Consider the following 18,245-nt stretch of genomic DNA (forward strand, 5'->3'; position numbering starts at 1 on the left):
TGCTCCACTTGACCCTATCGGTGTGACTTTACAAGTTTACTTATAAATCGTGCCAGCACATTTTATAGGGGGTTGTTTTTAGAACGTTTACTCTTTGTTTTAAATACCAACAGTTGTGTTGTAGCATGTACTACAGAACTGAAATGACATTCAGCCTTTGGTCCAGGAAATCTTGTCAATCACCTGTTTATTTTTCTTCCTGAGGTTCTGCTTTCATGTTATCTTGACTTTGGATTTAGATCAGATAATCATAATAGTATCCACAAAGGCTTGCTTTATCTTAGGGTTTTTGTAGAGCTATAAATGGCTAACATTTATTTTGTGCTTATTCTGTGCCAGGTACCCTTCTTTCTTTCTTTCTTTCTTTTTTTTGGTGAGGAAGGCTGGCCCTGAGCTAACATCTGTGCCAGTCTTCTTCTATTTTGTATGTGGGATGCCGCCACAGCATACCTTGATGAGTGGTATGTAGGTCTGTCCCTGGGATCCCAACTCATGAACCCTGGGCCATGGAAGCAGAACACGTGAACTTCACCACTATGCCACCCGGCCGGGCCGGCCGGCCCCCAGGCACTCTTCCTACTCATTTTACAGTAACAACAACCTGATGAGGTAGATAATATTATCATTCCCGTTTTACATGAATGAAAAAAATGAGACAGAGAGAAGTTTAAAAGTTTCCCAAGGTCTCATCACCATTAAGTGACAGAGCAAGGATTCGAATATAGTTAGAATCTGCGTTCTGAACCACGACTCTATACTGCCTTGTTCCCATGGTAACTGTAGAAGATCTTAACTAGCCAGAGGTTACGAGTTTCTGGATCCCCTTGGCAGTAAAATTGCAATGAAAATTAATTAACTCGTTCAACAAATATGCTGCTGGTGGTGATTAAGGCAGATAGGCAGGATCTCGGCCCTCAAGGGGCCTTCTGGTGTTTCAGACTTTTCTCAGCTTGGTCAGACCTAGTCTTTCTCCCCAGAATCTGATTTTCCCTCGGGTGAACTCAGAAGATAGTTTTTGCCCCTGCAAAGTGGAACATTGGAACTTTGGTGACTTCAGCAAGGTTCATTCTTACTGGAGCAAGTATTTATAACATATGGACAGTGGTAAATTATTATTATTATTATTCTTTGCTGGAATTTTTCTCTCTGAATTTTTTTTTTCTCTTGCACCTATCCCATTCTTCCCCAGTCTGTATCTTCATTTTTGGTTTAAAATTTTTAAATATAGTACCATGTACTTGTCTTTGTTACATTTCTTTCAAATCTGTTTGGATTTGTTTCTCTTTTTTGTAGAGCATTAACAATCCAACTTAATATAATTTATCGAACTACTGTGGCATTGTATCAGGATTAGGTTCAGTGGATGGAACAGAAAAACCTAGATGGTAGTGGCTTAAATAAGACAGAAGCATATTTCTTTTTCACATAAAAGAATTTTGGAGGTGAGCAGTCCACTATTGGAATGGAGGTTCCACAAGTTGTCAGGGAGCCAGCTCTTTCCCACTCACTGTCATGCTATCCCCAGGATATGACTATCCTCCTCATGGTGGAAGATGGCTGAAAGAGCTCCAGTCATCACATCATATCCCAGGTAACAGGACGGAGAGAAGGGATGAGAAGGGTATATTCCCTTTCTTTTAATGACTTTTTCTTTTAATAGAAGTCCCACACAACATTTCTGCTTAGATCTCAACAGCCATAATTTAGTCATGTGACCACACCCGCTTGCAAGGGAAACTGGGAAATATAAGATTTTAGCTGAGCGGAAATAGGACCATCTAAAAATTGGAGGGTTGTTTATTATGGAAGAATGAGAGAACAGATATAGGGGGGTAATTTGAAGTCTCTGCTGCAGGTACTTTACACAGTCGGCATTTGATAAACATTTATTAGTTTCTTTTTATACACTTGATGACCATATTCTTGGAGGTATCACTCAAGCTGTTAATAAAGATAATGAATCTGGGGGCTGGCCCCATGGCCAAGAGGTTAAGTTTATGTGCTCTGCTTCGGCAGCCCAGGGTTTCACCAGTTCAAATCCTGGGCACGAACATGGCACCGCTCATCAGGCCACGCCGAGGAGGTGTGCCACATGCCACAACTAAAAGGACCCACAACTAAAATATACAAGTATGTACTGGGGGGAGTTTGGGGAGAAAAAGCAGGAAAAAAAAAAAAGATTGGCAACAGTTGTTAGCTCAGGCGCCAATCTTTAAAAAAAAAAAAGATAATGAATCTAAGAATTTTCCCTCTTCTTACTTTTTACTTTATGATGACATCATATAGCATATCATTGCATTAATTGCATCTAAAATAAACCCACCTGGAATTAGTTTATGCAAAACGGGGAATATATTGGAAGGATATGGGGGAAACCCTTGGGAGAGGCCTAAGCAGAAGAAAAGGCAGAGATTCTGCCAATGGTCAAGAAACCCTGGAAATGGGCATTCCAGTATAACAAAGACACTTTATCCATCCTATCTGCTTCCCTCTGTTCATTGACTTTATTCTCTCACTGCAGAATTTGTTTTTCCACTTGGCAAGAAAACATATCCAGTGACATCTCTCAGATTCTATATCTATGTGAGGCTTGAGATGACCTCTCCTTGAAAGTCTAAAAATCTTGGAGGAATGGCTTCACTGGCCATCTTGGGTCAGGTTTCCACTTCTTGACCAGTTAGCTGTGACCAAGGGATAGTCAGCAGTAACATGGCTCCTCCTGCTTCCATCATATGGTAGAAGTGTGGAAATGGGAGGAACATCCCTATAGGAAAGTTGGGCGCTGGCTACACACTTGTATAGTCTACACTATAATTATACATGATGGAAAAACACAGGTGGTCTGAATTAAATGAATGATGATGGAGAAAAAGATCTATCCTAAAGCACAAAAATTGATTTAGCTATGAATAAACATCATTTGACAGGACTGCAATATATAGAATATTTATGTGTTAGGCATTATGCTAAATGTTTTTTGTATGTTCAGTCATTTATTCCTCACAAGTCTATGGGTTAGAGATTATTATCCTCTTTTACAGATGGAAAAACCAGAGTTCAGGGAGGTTAAGTAACTTGTCCAAGATCATATAACTAGTATGTAAGCTACATTTGTCTTAACTTAAAAGTTTTTAACTACCAGGGTAATATACTGTCTCATTACTTCTCTATCTTGAGTTGGAAACTATGGTCATTTTTGATGAAGCAATTATTAGTTGCTTTTTTTCCCCTCAGTTCTGCCATAACAAAGCTATGTGAACTTGATAAATCTTGTAATGTGTCTGGGTCTTAATCTCCTCATCTATAAAAGGATTGGGTTGAATCAAATTACTTTTTCCCTTTGTTAATGTAGGTAATATTTTATTTCTGAAGGCAAGAGTGTGAGCTATTATATTTTTTACAATTTTAATTCATCCAATATTTTTGAGTGCTTCTTGAGCTAGATCTGTGTGAGGAACTGCGATGAAATTAAAGATATACAGGATGTAGTTTCTGCTTAGGGTGTTATGGAGAAGCAGACAAATTATTATTTTGCAGAATTAAAAGTTCAGAGAAGAGTAGCCTTCAGGAGCAATGTAACCATCAGCTCAATAATACCTTCAAGGGTTTTTCTCTCTGCCATCCTCAGTGTGTTGACTTCATTCTAAGGTGAGTTCCTCTTGTGGTTGTTTGATTGCTGCCACTGGCAATCTGGGTTATAGGCTGACTTGTTCATACCTGGTAGGAAAGAGAGAGTCCTCCCCCCAAGCATGGACTAAAAATCCTTCCCTTCAGTCTGATTGGGCCACTTTACCCCAGGACTATAATGGTTTTCAGGTGTATTAATTAGAATAGTATAGGACCTAGCATAATTTAGATTCTAGGTCATACTGCAGTAAAAAAATAACCCCAAATCTCAGTGGCTTAAACAACAAAGTTATATTTTTTACTCAAACTATATATCCACCCTGACTTGATGAGGGTGGGAGGTGGGCTGTGCTACACGGTCCTTTCTTGGGGACCTAGGCTGACAAAGGCTTTATCATCTTCAACAATACAGGTCTTGAGGCTGGGGAAGAATAAACACTGTAAGGACTTATACTTGCAATTAAATGCTTTAGCTTGAAGTGACACGTATCACTTCTACCCACAGCCCACTACAGGCTAGTGTCTAACTAGTCACATGGTCCAGCCATCTACAAGGGTGGGGGTGGGTGGCAGGGATGTATGTGTGAGAATGTCATCTCTGTATATGCCTGGAAAGACAGGGTAAGCATTACAAGTCTCTACCCTACCAGGGAATTTATTTACTGATTGACTCAGGCTAATTGAGTTCCCCTTCTGTAACTGGAGGTTGGATGGTTACCTAAAAAACAAACAAATAACAAAAACAAGGAACTCGATTAATAAAGAAGGAACAGGGGTGGATGTTGAATAAGAAATCAATTTCTTGTGAACTATATGATGTTGCATTCCAATGGAGAAGACAGAAATTTCAGCCATGGAGGCAAGTCACAGGAAGGGATAGTTCGGCTGGTTTCATCAGCCTTTAAATCAGTCACTTCATTTGCTCTTCAGACTGGAAATATTGGCTCTGGCTCTTTAATGAGTGGGTGTAGATACAGTTTCTATTTAAGGAGCTGGCTCAAAAGTGAGTTAAAATATTTACTGGATTTGAAAATATAGACTATTTTTCCATATTTGATTGTTGTAGTTACTGTCAATGGTGTGTCAAGCTGGCTAGATTTATAGTTTTAGAACTGGTAAACAACTAGAATTTATCTAGTCCAACCCCTTTATTTTATAGATGGGAAAACTAAGGCCCAAATGGGTAAAATGCACGGTCACATTTTGTACGTAGCAATAACAATGCTGTCCTTTGGCTGATTAGCGGCGAAATGGAATCCTAAAATGTAACTAGAGCAAGAATTAGCAAACAAGAACAATTAAAAGTTATTAGGAATGTTTCCAGGGCTGACATTCAGTTGGTCCACATTGGCAGAGATGGAAACATTTCTAAACTATTTGGTGAGCAGCTGCTCCTGCCCCTCCTGAGAGCCTCCTCAACCCTCCTCTGGGACCCTGCAGGTTCCCCCACAGTGATAACAGATCCACCTCAAAGGGTTGATTTGAGAATTAAATGATGGAAGTAAATAGTTTACCATGGGGTCTGGCACTCAGCAATATTAAACCTTGAGTATTATTTTTATCATAGTCGTTCATAAAATGGTAGTAAGTTTCAAACTAGTTCCTATAGGAATGCTCACTACTTTGGAAACGTGATAGTATTCGAGTTCATTAACTTTGATCTAGCTAACCTCTCAATAAAATGGCTACTTGTGTACTCACTTTAACTTTCATTTGGTCTTTTCCATTGTCTAATGGTTGACTCCTCCTTGCTCCACCCCCAAGACCCCACAGCTCTGGCTGATGACTAAGAATTTCACCCAGGCTGTGTGAAAGAAGAAAATGTACTGACAAGGTTCTATTAGTTCTCAGGATAACATGTCATGAAGAATGTTCTGTACAATGTTTTGTTGAGCAGAACTTCTTTGTAGGTTTTCAGATAAGCAAAGATAGTTCTCAAGCCTAGTTGGTGAGGGGAGGGGTGAAGGAGGTGGTGGGGCACTTCTACTTGCTTAAGCAAATATCAGAAACTAGGAGTGCCGAGAGGCAGGGGCAGGCAGCTGAGGAGAACAGAGAGCGTGAAAGGGCCCAGCAGCAGCGGGGGAGGCTGAGCTTGTGGAGAAAACCACCGTTGACAGAGATGTCTTCTGGTGGCCAGTGATGTTTAGAACCTTTTGGGGATACTTTCTCTCTTAGAAATTTAACCTGGCAAGAGAAAGGCAGAGTTTCAGTAATATTCCTCTCTGGAGAGAGGAAAAGAAATGTGTTTTTTAAAAGCTGGGACTGTTGTGAATTTTCTGGAGATTCATTATTTGTCTGGAACTTAATATGTAAAGATTTGCTCTCAAAAGTCAGTTGTTTTAACTGATACTTCCAATTCTGACGTGGCAGCCAGATCCTGGAAAGGGCTTAGATAACAGTGTTCTGTCACAGGCTGAGAAGCACAGTGACTCAACCCCACAATCCGAATCACTGAAGAACTAGTTTCCGAGTGTATTCTAGAGACACTAAAGTTATTTGGTATTTTAATATATATTGTATTGTCCTATAAAAATGCACTAAATCTTGGACAAACATTCTTTGGACAGATTTTTTTTTTTGATCAGAAGGAGGTAGAGAAGATAAGTGTTTTAATTCCTAGGTTTTTGGAAAGGAAAAATGAAGGCCAGATAAAAAACCAGATGTTTTGAGGCAAATGTAAAGTAAAGCTTTAAACTTGGAGATTTTAAAGTATTATACAAGATAAGCTTTAGAGTTAAACACGCTTGCTAAAATATTTTTAAAATTCTGTTTAAACTAAAAAGTAAATATTCACCTCACCTCTGACTTCTAAAAATTATCTACAGTATGACTGGTAAGGCTTCAGCTTCTAATCCATCTTACCATAGCATACGCCTAAAATTTCTGTTCATTTCCAACAAACAAAGCGTGTGGCCCTTATAGCAGAATTTTGTTCCGTTTATAAGCTTAGTGCAGAAACCTCTTTAGTAGAGGACAGCAACCATACCGTCAATAAACGATTGCTGAATGATGACATCTAAGCTCTCTGAGCTAGAACATAATTCTGGCTCTGCTAGCATGTTTTTGTGTGACCTTAGATAAGTCACTCTACATTTCTCTCAATTTTCTCTTATTACAGGAAGAGAAGGGAAATGCAAATCAAAACTACACTAAGATATCACCTTACCCCCGTTAGATTGGCAAAAACATCCAAAACCAAGAACGACAAATGTTGGAGAGGTTGTGGAGAAAGAGGAACCCTCATACACTGTTGGTGGGAATGCAAACTGGTACAGCCACTATGGAAAACAGTATGGAGATTTCTCAAAAAGTTAAAAATAGAAATACCCTATGACCCAGCCATCCCATTACTGGGTATCTATCCTAAGAACCTGATATCAGATATCTCAAGAGTCCGTTGCACCCCTATGTTCATCGCAGCATTATTTACAATAGCCAAGACGTGGAACCAGCCTACATGCCCAGAAACTGATGATTGGATAAAGAAGATGTGGTATATATACACAATGGAATACTACTCAGCCATAAAAAAAGACGAAATTGGCCCATTCACAACAATGTGGATGGACCTCGAGGGCATTATGTTAAGCGAAATAAGTCAGTCAGAGAAAGACGAACTCTATATGACTCCACTCATAGGTGGAAATTAGCATATTGATAAGGAGATCTGATCGGTGGTTACCAGGGAAAAGGGGGGGTGGGGGGAGGGTACGGAGGGGGAAGTGGTGTACCCACAACATGACTAACAAAAATGTACAACTGAAATCTCACAAGGTTGTAATCTATCATAACATTAATAAAAAATAAAATAAAAAAAAAAAAAAAAAAAAAAAAAATGACTGCAAACTACTTCATGGAGAGCTTTTTGTTTAAAGGCTGACGACAAATACCAGAGTCACAAGGTCCAGCAAACCTCCCTCAGAAGCAGTTGAGCTTCTTGAGGACAGGGAACTTTTTTTCTTCTTTGAATCAGCAGTATCTTATTTGTATTTCTGTAATACAGTTCCTGGCCTAGAAAAAGGTCTCAAAAAATGCTGTACATTTATTAATGTTATTAGGCAGATTGCAATCTTGGCAGGCCTCTTAAATCTCTTCTCTGTGATCCTTTCCATACTCGGCATGGAAAAGGCCGCCGCTGTTTGCTCTGGGATAAGTACCCAAGGCATTTACTTAAAAATACCCAAGACTAGAGAAATAATTCTCCTGTCTTTAGGGCACCATTTCGACTTTCCACGGCACTGCGCCCCAGGGCTTGGGATCTGGGTCTGGAGGCGACAGGGAAGAGTTCTCTACGGGAAGCTCATCCTCCGGCGTGTGATTGGTCGGCTCACACTCCACTCACGCGGCTCGGGCCTCTGATTGGCCCCCGTAGCACCCCCCCCACCCCCCCCCCGCGGCCCGCGACTACTTTGTGTACCCGGGTGGCGCGCTCGGGTCCTCCGGCTCAGCTCGCCGTCCGGGCTGGTCCGAGCTAGCTCTTCGGCCCACTACTCTGCACCGCCTTCGCCAGGAATTTCCCGAGTCCGAGCGGGTAGGAAGCATCCTAGGGAGAAGCTCCCCCCCGTGTTCTCTTTCCCGTACTGAATAAACTTCCGCCTCAGAGGCGCTGTCGCAGCCGCGGGTCGGGGGAGAGGCCAGGCATCTAACTCAGGCCCTCGTGGGGGGTCTTTCTGCCGGGGCGAGGGCGGAAACACAGCTCTCACAATAAGATAGGGCTTTGCTAGGCGCATGTGGGTGCGATGCCATTCTATGATCGTGCTGCAAGCTGCAGCCGGGTACCCGGACCTGGGCTGCAGGGGTTGGGCAGCAGTGATCACTCCTAAAAAGTAGCAAGGAGCCTGCTTCAGATCTCCAGCACCAGTGCTCCCTAGGGCCGCGGGCGAGAATACGGCATTCCCTGGAGGTGGCGCTCCCGGGAGTGGGGAGCCCGGCTCGACTCGCGCCCCCTCAGCCTCCGGCCTGCAGGCGGTAGAGGGCGGCCTACGCTCGTGTTGGAGCCGGCGGCGGCGCGCGGAGCTGCTGCCTGCTGGAAGCTCCCGGTTCCGCTGTGGCCCGCGGCTCTGCCTGGCGCTGGATGCTGCGGCTACGCTGTCCACGGGCGCAGCGAGAAAGGGGCGGGGAGAAGCCCTGGCACATGCCAGGGTCGCCGTAGGGGGCAGCGGCCGGCGCATGCGCGCCCTCTCCCAGCAGCCTGGAACGCTGAGGGGCGCGCGCCCCCATCCGCGCGCACGCCTGCGCTGGCCGAGGCTTCCCCGCCTGCGCTCGTTGTCAGAGCCGCTCCGGCGCGTGCGCGCGTTATCTCGGGCCGACCCGAGGAGTCAGGTTCCCTCAGCTCCAGGCCCCCGCCCCCTCCCAGCCCCCAGCCGCCCCGTCCCCTTTCTTTCGCGGAATGGGGCCGGCGCCGCTCGGGGTCGCGCGCCCGGGACCCGGCTCGCGCTCGGTGTCGCGCTGTCAGCGAATGCCCGGCTCGCGCCGCCTCCCGCTCTCGCTCAGTCAGTGGCGCCGAAGGCTCCGTTAAGCGGCGGTGGCGGTGGTTCCTGTTTCCGTTTCTTCCTCTCCCTTCAGTCGGGAGTAGCATCCTCCACCCAGCCACCCCTCCCGCTCCCCCGGCGCCGGGCAGCTGCGGCTGAGGGCTGGGGCGGCCGCAGCGGCGGCGACTGGGGACCGGCGGAGACCGCTTCTGCAGCCGCCTCGGGTAAGGGGCCGTTTGGGAGCCGGGCCCCGCGCGCCTCGGGGTCTGGGGCTGGGCAGACGCGGGATCTGCGGAGGCTCTGGCGATGTGGTGGGGGGCTGTCGTTGCTCTTTTTCCCCAGGCGACCCCCGGGCCTCTAGCTGCAACTGCTGCTGCTTATCCAGCGGCTCCGGGAAAAGTGGGGAGGGAGCCCCCGGGACGCTCCGGCGGTGCCTGGGCGCGGGCCGGGGTGAGGGGCGCCGCCGCTGCCCTGGGCGTCGCGCATCCTCGCTTAGGGCAGGGGCCGGAGCTGAGGAGAGAAGGGATGGGGGCGGGGTGGGAGGTGCCCCTCTTTCCTCCTCTGCACCTACCTGCTCTCTCGCCAGCAACTCGGTCCTTGTGGTCACAGGCTGTGGGGAGGATGCCTGTGCGTTTTGGGCTTTCGGGAGGGGATCTCGGCTCGGATCAGGGAGTGGACCCGGACGAAGATGCGCTCCCAGCGAGGGGCCGATGCTAGGGCGGTGAAAGGCGCGAGAGCCGCTGCAGCCCCCATTTGGTGTGGAAATGATGAGCTGGCGGCTTTGGAGTATCTAAACTTATTTGGGAAGATTAGATGAGTCTATATTTCTTAGTTAAAAGAGCTTTGTCCTGCAAGAGTGGGTTGTCGGGTGCAGCACCTCTTCTGCCTCTGTGGGGATTGCAATCTTCAGCCACAGAACGTCAGAGACGCAGTGTATTTCTTAAGTTAAATGGCAGTGTCATGGTTAGGGTTTATCCCTGGTGAGCATTTTGCGTTTTGCCGTATATTAGTCTTTTGACTGAGGCCTTGGATAAAGGAATGGAAAGGTGTTTTTTTCTTCCCGTATTTGAATTAACTTACAAGTTGACTTACGCCAATTCAAAAAGGTGGACCTAGGAGAGCCAGAATCCCCAGTAGGCAAACCTCAAGGTAACGCAAAACCAATTTCTACAAAAGTTTTCCATCACTTTAGAATTAAACTCATCACATGTAACTGACTGAACTTTGGCTTGGCTCTCTTTAGAAACTGTAGGCAAGGCTTCATTATCGTTTTTTCCCCGTTGTTATTTCCTGGGGTTAAGTGCATTTTTTTCTCGATTAAATTTAAATTTTTATGTTTTTATGCATAATTCTTTTAAAGGGTGCATCAGGTAGAAAACATTTTAGGAGAGAAATTATTTATGCACTACAAAGCTATACTGAAATAATGGAGTAAGTTGTGTTCTCCCTTCTTTAAAATAATTTGAAAGTAATGTGAGATCCTATGCCAAATAATAAGGCCCTGTACTTTGTTAGCCTCGTGAAATATACCACAAAATGTGTATAGAAAGTCTTAATTACTTGGTTTATAAATACTACAATAGTAAGGATAAGGTTGGAGTTCAAACATTTGAAGATTTGATTTTATAGCTTTGTATGTAAAAACGTAGCGAGTTAGAAATGAATAGGCAGTAAGGAACATAGAAGGTGGCTTGGAGGTGTGGATTTCCCTTGTGCTGCTTTATAAATTGAGAATTCTATTTGAATTGAAGAGCTGAACAGCTGGAATGAAACTTGCATAGATTGCAGAAACAGATGCAAAATGGTGTCTTTGACAAGTAGTGAGTTAACATGAAGAGTATATTGTTGTTTATTAGGAAAGTGATTCAAAACAATTTCCATAAAATATAGCCCTGTATAGATTGTATTTTAGGATGTTCTTAAATGTAAAGAGTCCCTTGCAGGTGTTTTTCCTACAAGTCAGTTCTATTTGAGATGTATGGAATTGAAAAAACAATAATTCTGATTACATTCTGTATTGTGTGGTTGCAGATTTTAACTAGTTATTTTAAGGAATTGGAATGTCTTTCGAAATGGTGAATTTTGAAATTTGCTAGTGGCTTGGGAAAACTTGTGTTCCTTGTTTATTTTTTTAGGTGCAGTTATATTAGTAGTTTGGTCTGGAGGGGGAGCTAGTGTCAAAGCAAAGCATAGCTTAATATATGTTTGAACTTTTAAAAACACCCCAAACCAGATTTTTATGACCAGAAGAAACAATTTTTAAATAAAAGAGTAAGGGAATTGACACGGGCATATATCTGCATATAGTTATTTGTGGATTATATGTATTGTGTGTTACAAATTAGTTCAGAAATCTTTTCGTGATCTGAAATAATGGACAGTAAATGCTTAGGAGTTACTGAATTTCTCATTTAAAATCTCTGAAAATATGTCCCCAAACTTAGAGTGTGTGATAGTAGTTTCCTAACCTTCTTGTGCGTTGCATCAAAAGGGAAGGAGTATATCTTGACTGTTTGTGCATGTTGCATGTTCTTAAATTTTTTCTTTATGATATTTACAGTCCTAAAATTTCAAAAAAAGCTTCAAGTAGAGACTTATATGGGCAAGGATGTCAATTGTGTAGTAAGATAGGCATTTATCAAAAGTAGAGATACTTTCAATAAAGAAAGGGACCCTTCAAACATCTGGAGAGCAGGATCTCAAGGTCACTTTAAGAAGTGTCCCCTGCACTGTAATGTAGTAAGTCCAGCCAATCTACCAAACTGAACTTGTGACTTTGAATAGGCAGCAGTTATTCTTTGGTCTATGGCACTTTATTTAGATTTCTAAACCATAATCAGTTAGGTATGTGAATTTACTTCTTACGGTTCACATATTTTTTTAAATTCAAAGCTAAAAATTGATAATGTGTTTATTGAAATCATTAGAATATTTAGGTTTCTGAGGCTAGTGGTTGGGCTGTTTGTTCTCCATAATGTAAATAGAATTTCAATGCTGATAAAATAAAAAATAAGATCCTTTAGAAGGAATGACAATCTCTGAGATACAGAATAGTGAGGTGTTTACCATATTTAAGGAGTTAATGCTATAAATTAAAGTTTTATAAGGCATGCCAGAATATTTTCATGTATCTTTTCCCATTTCTTTAATAGTTATTTTTGATTTATTATAAACTGAATTCAGTAAATCTCTTGGTTTAATTAAATGGGAAATACTCCCATTTCATATTATAGCACATTTATAAAAGTAAAAGAAAGTGTTTCCATTTTATAATCATAAGAGTAAATATAAAAATAGGCATGTAAATAAGTTTCTTTGCTTATAAATAAAAGAAAACTAAGATTCTAAACAACTCTGAAACTTAAGATATTACTGTTATAATACCTTTATACCCTGCATCAATACTGGTCCTATTGGTGCTTTTCAGATGAGATCCCAACTTCTAGTTTTCTATAGTCAACAGTATTCTAGTAGGTACAGCATTTAGAGGACAAACACAAGATTTTCTTTGGTTCTCGAGTTAGTGATTCTCTGGCTTATATTTCTGTACCGTATAGTATATGGTTTCTTCGTTGTTTGAACTGTTATTAAATTATAGTTTGCTGTAATGAGATAATTAAACTTGTTTAAACTTAAAAGATATTTACAACAGATTTTTAAAAAACCTTTTAAAAATTACCAACAGAAGAATATTACATTGGGATGTGTATGTGTTTAAGATGTATTTTTTAACAGATTAGTCTCAACCTTCCTTTCTCTGTACATTTTATCTCCTGCGTACATCTCCCCTTCTTCAACCACTCTCCATCATCCCACAGTTCTCTCTTTGGAATAATTAGGAATCAAACCAATAAAGCAAACTATATCACTCACCTGTTTAGTCAAGGTTTTTCTTACTTGATTAAATGACTTTATATCAATCGCTACAATATTCTAAGCATATAACCCGTATAAACTTTATACGGTACTGTACATTTTCCTTTCAATGGAAGAAGAGCAAATGGGGCCCATGGGATTATGTCATATATTTCAATATAAGAGTTGCTCATACTCGTTACAGAAAGCAGAGCTATAGGGTTAATTTCAAAAGTTTTCTTTTCAGAAAACTATTTGCCAAAACCTAATACCTCACTCATCTACTACTTTTTAAAAATATGTTTTTGTGATAGTTCTTTTGGTCAGAAAATGACGTGTGAAGGAGAAATATGTTTTGAATTTTAAGTTTTTTAAAAAATTGACAAATTATACCAATATGAGGCTAGTACTGCTGTAGTTCAAATTTGTCGTTACTGTTCTCTTCTCTTTTGTTTTGGTTCTACAGTAATATCTCTTCACTGAAGCACGAATACAGCTTTAAAGATCACTACTGAAATGCCTCATATATTGTCGTATCTTAGAGCTTGGGTTTTTCAGATTTATTTTCTGAGGGGATAAACTGAATAAACATGACAACAAATTTATGTTAAGAAGATCAGACTTAACAGACTTACCACAGTCTTGATGACTGGTTAATGTAAATAAAGTTCACATTATAAAATAAATAACAAAATATTGATAGTAATCTTAGATGTAAATGAAAAATTAAGCTAATGTTTATTTTAGAATCTGAGTTATGAGAAACATTACATGATATAAACATTTTTTTTGAGGAAGATTAGCCCTGAGCTAATATCTGCCAGCAGTCCTCCTCTTTTGCTGAGGAAGACTGGCCCTGAGCTAACATCCATGCCCATCTTTCTCTACTTTATATGTTGGACACCTGCCACAGCATGGCTTGACAAGCGGTGTGTGGGTCTGCACCTGGGATCTGAACTGGCAAATCCTGGGCTACTGAAGCGGACCACGCCAGGCTAACTGCGGCGCTACAGGGCAGGCCGCTACATGATATGAACTTTAAATGCTATGACTTTCTCATTATAGAAGACCAAAAGTGGGAGAAGAATGACAGTGGGAGAGTCTTTGTCTTACCTCAAGCATACAGCTAAACTAAAATGAACGTGTTCAGTTAAGATTGTTAATGAACCATGAATGAGTTTTAAATTTTTATTATTTTTATGGCTGGTTATTTATATTATATCCCTTAAAAGAGATATCCAACCCCATTAATACCTAGAGCCAGACTAAATTTGCCTGTAGAAAAAAAAATATATGCAGACCATCAAACTGTAAAAACATACCAATGTTATTAAATGACTTAAGTCAACATTCCATAAGGTAGTTTTTAACATTGTTTTTATAATTTTCAAATATAATTGATTGTAATATCTTGATTAGTGGTGAAGGTAGAAAAATACAATTTGTAGCTTCTGTATTATATCTTTTGTCTCAGATCTTAGCTGTGTTGGGACAGTGACGGGAGGGAGATGGAGAGAGGCGGAGGATCATAGCAGTGGTGGATGAGCCTGCTTTGTTTGGAGGTGAGGGAGGTTTCTTCTTAAGTTTTTCTCTCTCCCCCCACTCCTTCTCCCTGTTTATCATCCTCCCTCTCCCAACAGTGGTAGGAAATGTGGGATTTGACCATCTTTACAGGATTTTTTTTTTCTTAGAGTTCTTAGATCATTTCTAGGTTAAACATTAGCTTTTATGTAACAATAGGTTTATTATAATAATTTCATTTCCTTTTGATGCAGTAGGCAAGAGACTAGAAGAATTTCAGTAGGTGTAGGGTTTAATATTATTTATTAAAAAATGATTTTGTAACTCCATGTAAAAAGTGATAGGGGAGAGGCTGGCCCAGTGGCCAAGTGGTTAAGTTCACGCTCTCTGCTTTGGCGGCCTGGGGTTTTGCCGATTGGAATCCTGGGTATGGACATGGCACCGCTCATCAAGCCATGCTGAGGCAGCCTCCCACATGCCACAACTAGAAGGACCCACAACTGAAAATATGCAACTTATGTACTGAGGGACTTTGGGGGAAAAAGGAAAAATAAAATCTTTAAAAAAAAAGTGGTAAGGGAGATGTTGGTTCATTGTTAAGGGTCCTCTATCAGTCACATTATTGTTCTACCTAATATTTAATGTATCATAATCCCCTCTTCCAGTTTCCTGGAATGCGTTCTTATGCCTCCTCTGTTATTTCTGTCTTCATTTATGGAGTTTCTAACTACAAGGAATTGGTTTTTATTTTATTTTATTATTTTTTTTTGGTGAAGAAGATTGGTCCTGAGCTAACATCTTTTGCCAGTCCTCTTTTTGCTTGAGGAAGGCTGTCCCTGAGCTAACATCTGTGCCAGTCTTCCTCTACTTTGTAAGTGGGACGCCACCTCAGCATGGCTTGATGAGTGTTGTTTAGGTCTGTGTGCCCAGGATCCAAACTTGTGAACCCCAGGCTGCTGAAGTGGAGTGCGTGAACTTAACTACTACACCAGTGGGCCAGTCCCCAGGAATTGGTTTTTAGAACATCTTTTCACCTTCTTTGTGTGCCTCATTGTAGTAACATAATGTAAAAAAAAAAATGTTGTGTCCATTAAAGAGAACTTTTTTTCTTGCTGAGGAAGATTAGCCCTGTGCTAACATCGGTGCCAGTCTTCCTCTGTTTTGTTTGTGGGTCGCTGCCACAGCAGAGCTGATGAGTGATATAGGTCCGTGCCCAGGATCTGAACCTGCAAACTCTGGCCTGCTGAAGCAGAGCACACGAATGTAACCACTATGCCACTGACCTGCCCAGAGAGCTAACTCTTAAGGTAAAATGAACAGCAGTGTTCTCCATTCATGGGAGTATTTATTGTTCGTAGATTTAAGCCAATTATTGTGAAAAGTTCACAAGGACGAATTGCGTGTTTGATAATTAAGACCGTAATTGTTTGGGATCTGACTGATTCAATTTCTTTAATACATGGAATTGTACTTGTACCTGAAAGAGAGAGATATTCAGTAGAGACTGTGTTATGTTTTTCATGTCTTGAGTTCTTTGAATAACTGCTTAAATCATTAAGTTACCAAATGTCAAAAGATTGTAATTTTGGGAAAACCTATTCTTTAAAATTACCGCTTAAGCCAGGGTAAACATTTTGCTTTGTTTTTATAAGTTTAAGATTTTTCTTTCTCTTTTAGAAAGTTTAGTGAAACCCTAGGGCTTAGGAAGGTGGTAATTGAAATTCTTGAGGCCAAAAGGTCTTTCCTTCTTAGCCTGGTAAACTGAGCCTCAGCAGCATGAGAAATGTAGGTTTACTAAGTAATCCTGACTGCTTCCTGTGACATAATTACAGACATCTGGGCCTCCATGAATTAAAACTGTTTATTTTTAAGGCCCATGTTTTTAAGGTTCAAACTGTAGAAGTATCAGTTTCATACTGCTCATAGGTGTAATGCATTCATAGGATGAGAGGCACAATGTTATTTTTAATTTGTAAGTAAACAAACAATATGCTCAATGCTGAGTAAGCTGAAGAGATGTATACATAGTAAGGATGCACAAATAATAAACTAAAGAAAATATGCAATGAAGAATGGTTCCTTTTAATAAAAAGACTCTTAGTGTTTAAATTATAATGGACAAAGATATCATGAAAATGAAATGGCCGAAGAATTCTGTTTTGGAGCAATTTGTCAGGCCAGGTGACAGATAAATGAGCACGTCCTCTGTTCTGTAACTGTCTGCAGAGGCTTAGAGCAGTGAAGATCCTCCCTGAAGGAAGTCATGATAAATAACTAAAGTGTTTGCACAGGAATTGTGCGCCGTTCCTGTGTGTATGTTTGTGCAGTACCTGCTCCTTTCTGTTTCTGTGGCAAATGTAAGGTTGGAAAGTAAGGTACCTAACTTCAGGGAAATCTGAAGGGAAAAGGATCTGAAGTTTGGAAAAAAGCTGTTTTTTTATGTTTTAATGATAACTTTTGCACTAAATTTCCTTAGAGTCTATGGACTTAAAGCTAAAATCTGAGTTCCTATTTAGTAATTTCTTGAATAGTTTTGTTAAAGTATAAGTTATATGCCGTAAAATTCGCAGGTCAAGTTTTAGTACATAGATACAGTTGTACAACAGTTATCCATTTTAGAACACTTTCATCCTCCGAAAGCCTCCCGTTTGCCTGTTTGCCCAGTCCCTGCCCCAGCCCCAGGCAACCACTGATGTGCTTTTTGTCGCTGTGGTTTTGCCATTTCTAGAAATTGGACCGTAATGGAATCATACAGTATGTAGTCTTTTGTGTCTGGCTCCTTTCATTCAGTATAATTGCGTTCATTAATTTGAATGAATGGATAAAGTAGAACAGCTTTCAACTTGGAGTCAGGAGACTTGGATACCAGTGTTGGCTCTGCCTCCAAACGTGTGAACTTGGGTATACCGCTTGTCCCTTCTGGGTCTCTGTTTCCTTCTCTAGAAAATGAATTGTTTTGATTTTTTTCTATTCTGATTGTTGTAGCTGGGTAGATGTTCACTGACCTTTTCCTAGAATGTATCTCAACTTTTCCCCTTAAGTATAGTCACTGTGTTTTTTTTCTTCTGAGTCAAAATGTGGCTTATGGTCTAACAGATCACTTAGCAATGGACAAATTTGGAACTGTCTTGAAGAATCAAGATGGCTGATTAAACTTTTCTTGGGCATTTCTTAGTTCATGTGTATAGCTTTGAGAATAGGAATAATCTTAAATGCTGAGTTAATAATAAAGATTTTTGAAGAGAATAAAGGCAAAGTTGAATAATTCTCAGAGTTAGAGCTTCAAAAATGATTGAAGCTTCTTATGAACATATGAGAAGAGTATGCTTTTTAGTTGTTTTTTTTGTTGTGGGAGTAGAAGTTGGGGTGAAGCAATTTTAGTTAAGTTTGAGCCAAGTTAGGCTCAAGGCAGGCAAATGGAATTAGACTGTTTTTCAAAGAAGAACCAACAGAAATGTATGGCTGCCATTGGGAAGACTGTCCTAGGGCTCATCAGGAGACAAAGCTGACAGGTAACATTCAGGTAACAAATTAGGAAAAGAATGCATATACAGGGAATTAAAAAATAGGAGTGTTCGTGTGTATATGGATGTGCTTGTAACAGGAGTAGATAAGTGACTGAGTAGGCTGGTGTCAGGTATATGCCAAAGGGGTAATGTTCATTTTCAGTATAGTATAAAAGAAGGGCATTGAATGACAACTAGCTGAATTTAAAAATGAGAGTGCTGTAATTACTTTCAAATATTCAATAATTTGACTCTTAGAAACCAT

General features: G+C 41.0%; 1 protein-coding gene across 3 annotated transcripts in view; it reads left to right on the forward strand.

Annotated features, from left to right (window-relative positions):
- Positions 1 to 8,023: 8,023 nt before the first annotated feature.
- Positions 8,024 to 18,245, forward strand: part of FUT8 (fucosyltransferase 8) — a 277,408-nt gene continuing 267,186 nt past the window's right edge. For 2 of the 3 annotated variants that reach the window (XM_014735643.3, XM_005605246.4), the window contains exon 1: positions 8,024 to 8,158. The gene's annotated coding sequence lies outside the window, so the exon portion shown is untranslated. The remainder of the gene's footprint in view (positions 8,159 to 18,245) is intronic. The other variant, XM_070249598.1, reaches the window with a different exon arrangement.

The sequence above is a fragment of the Equus caballus genome, chromosome 24, assembly GCF_041296265.1.
Source record: "Equus caballus isolate H_3958 breed thoroughbred chromosome 24, TB-T2T, whole genome shotgun sequence".
Lineage (NCBI taxonomy): Eukaryota > Metazoa > Chordata > Mammalia > Perissodactyla > Equidae > Equus > Equus caballus.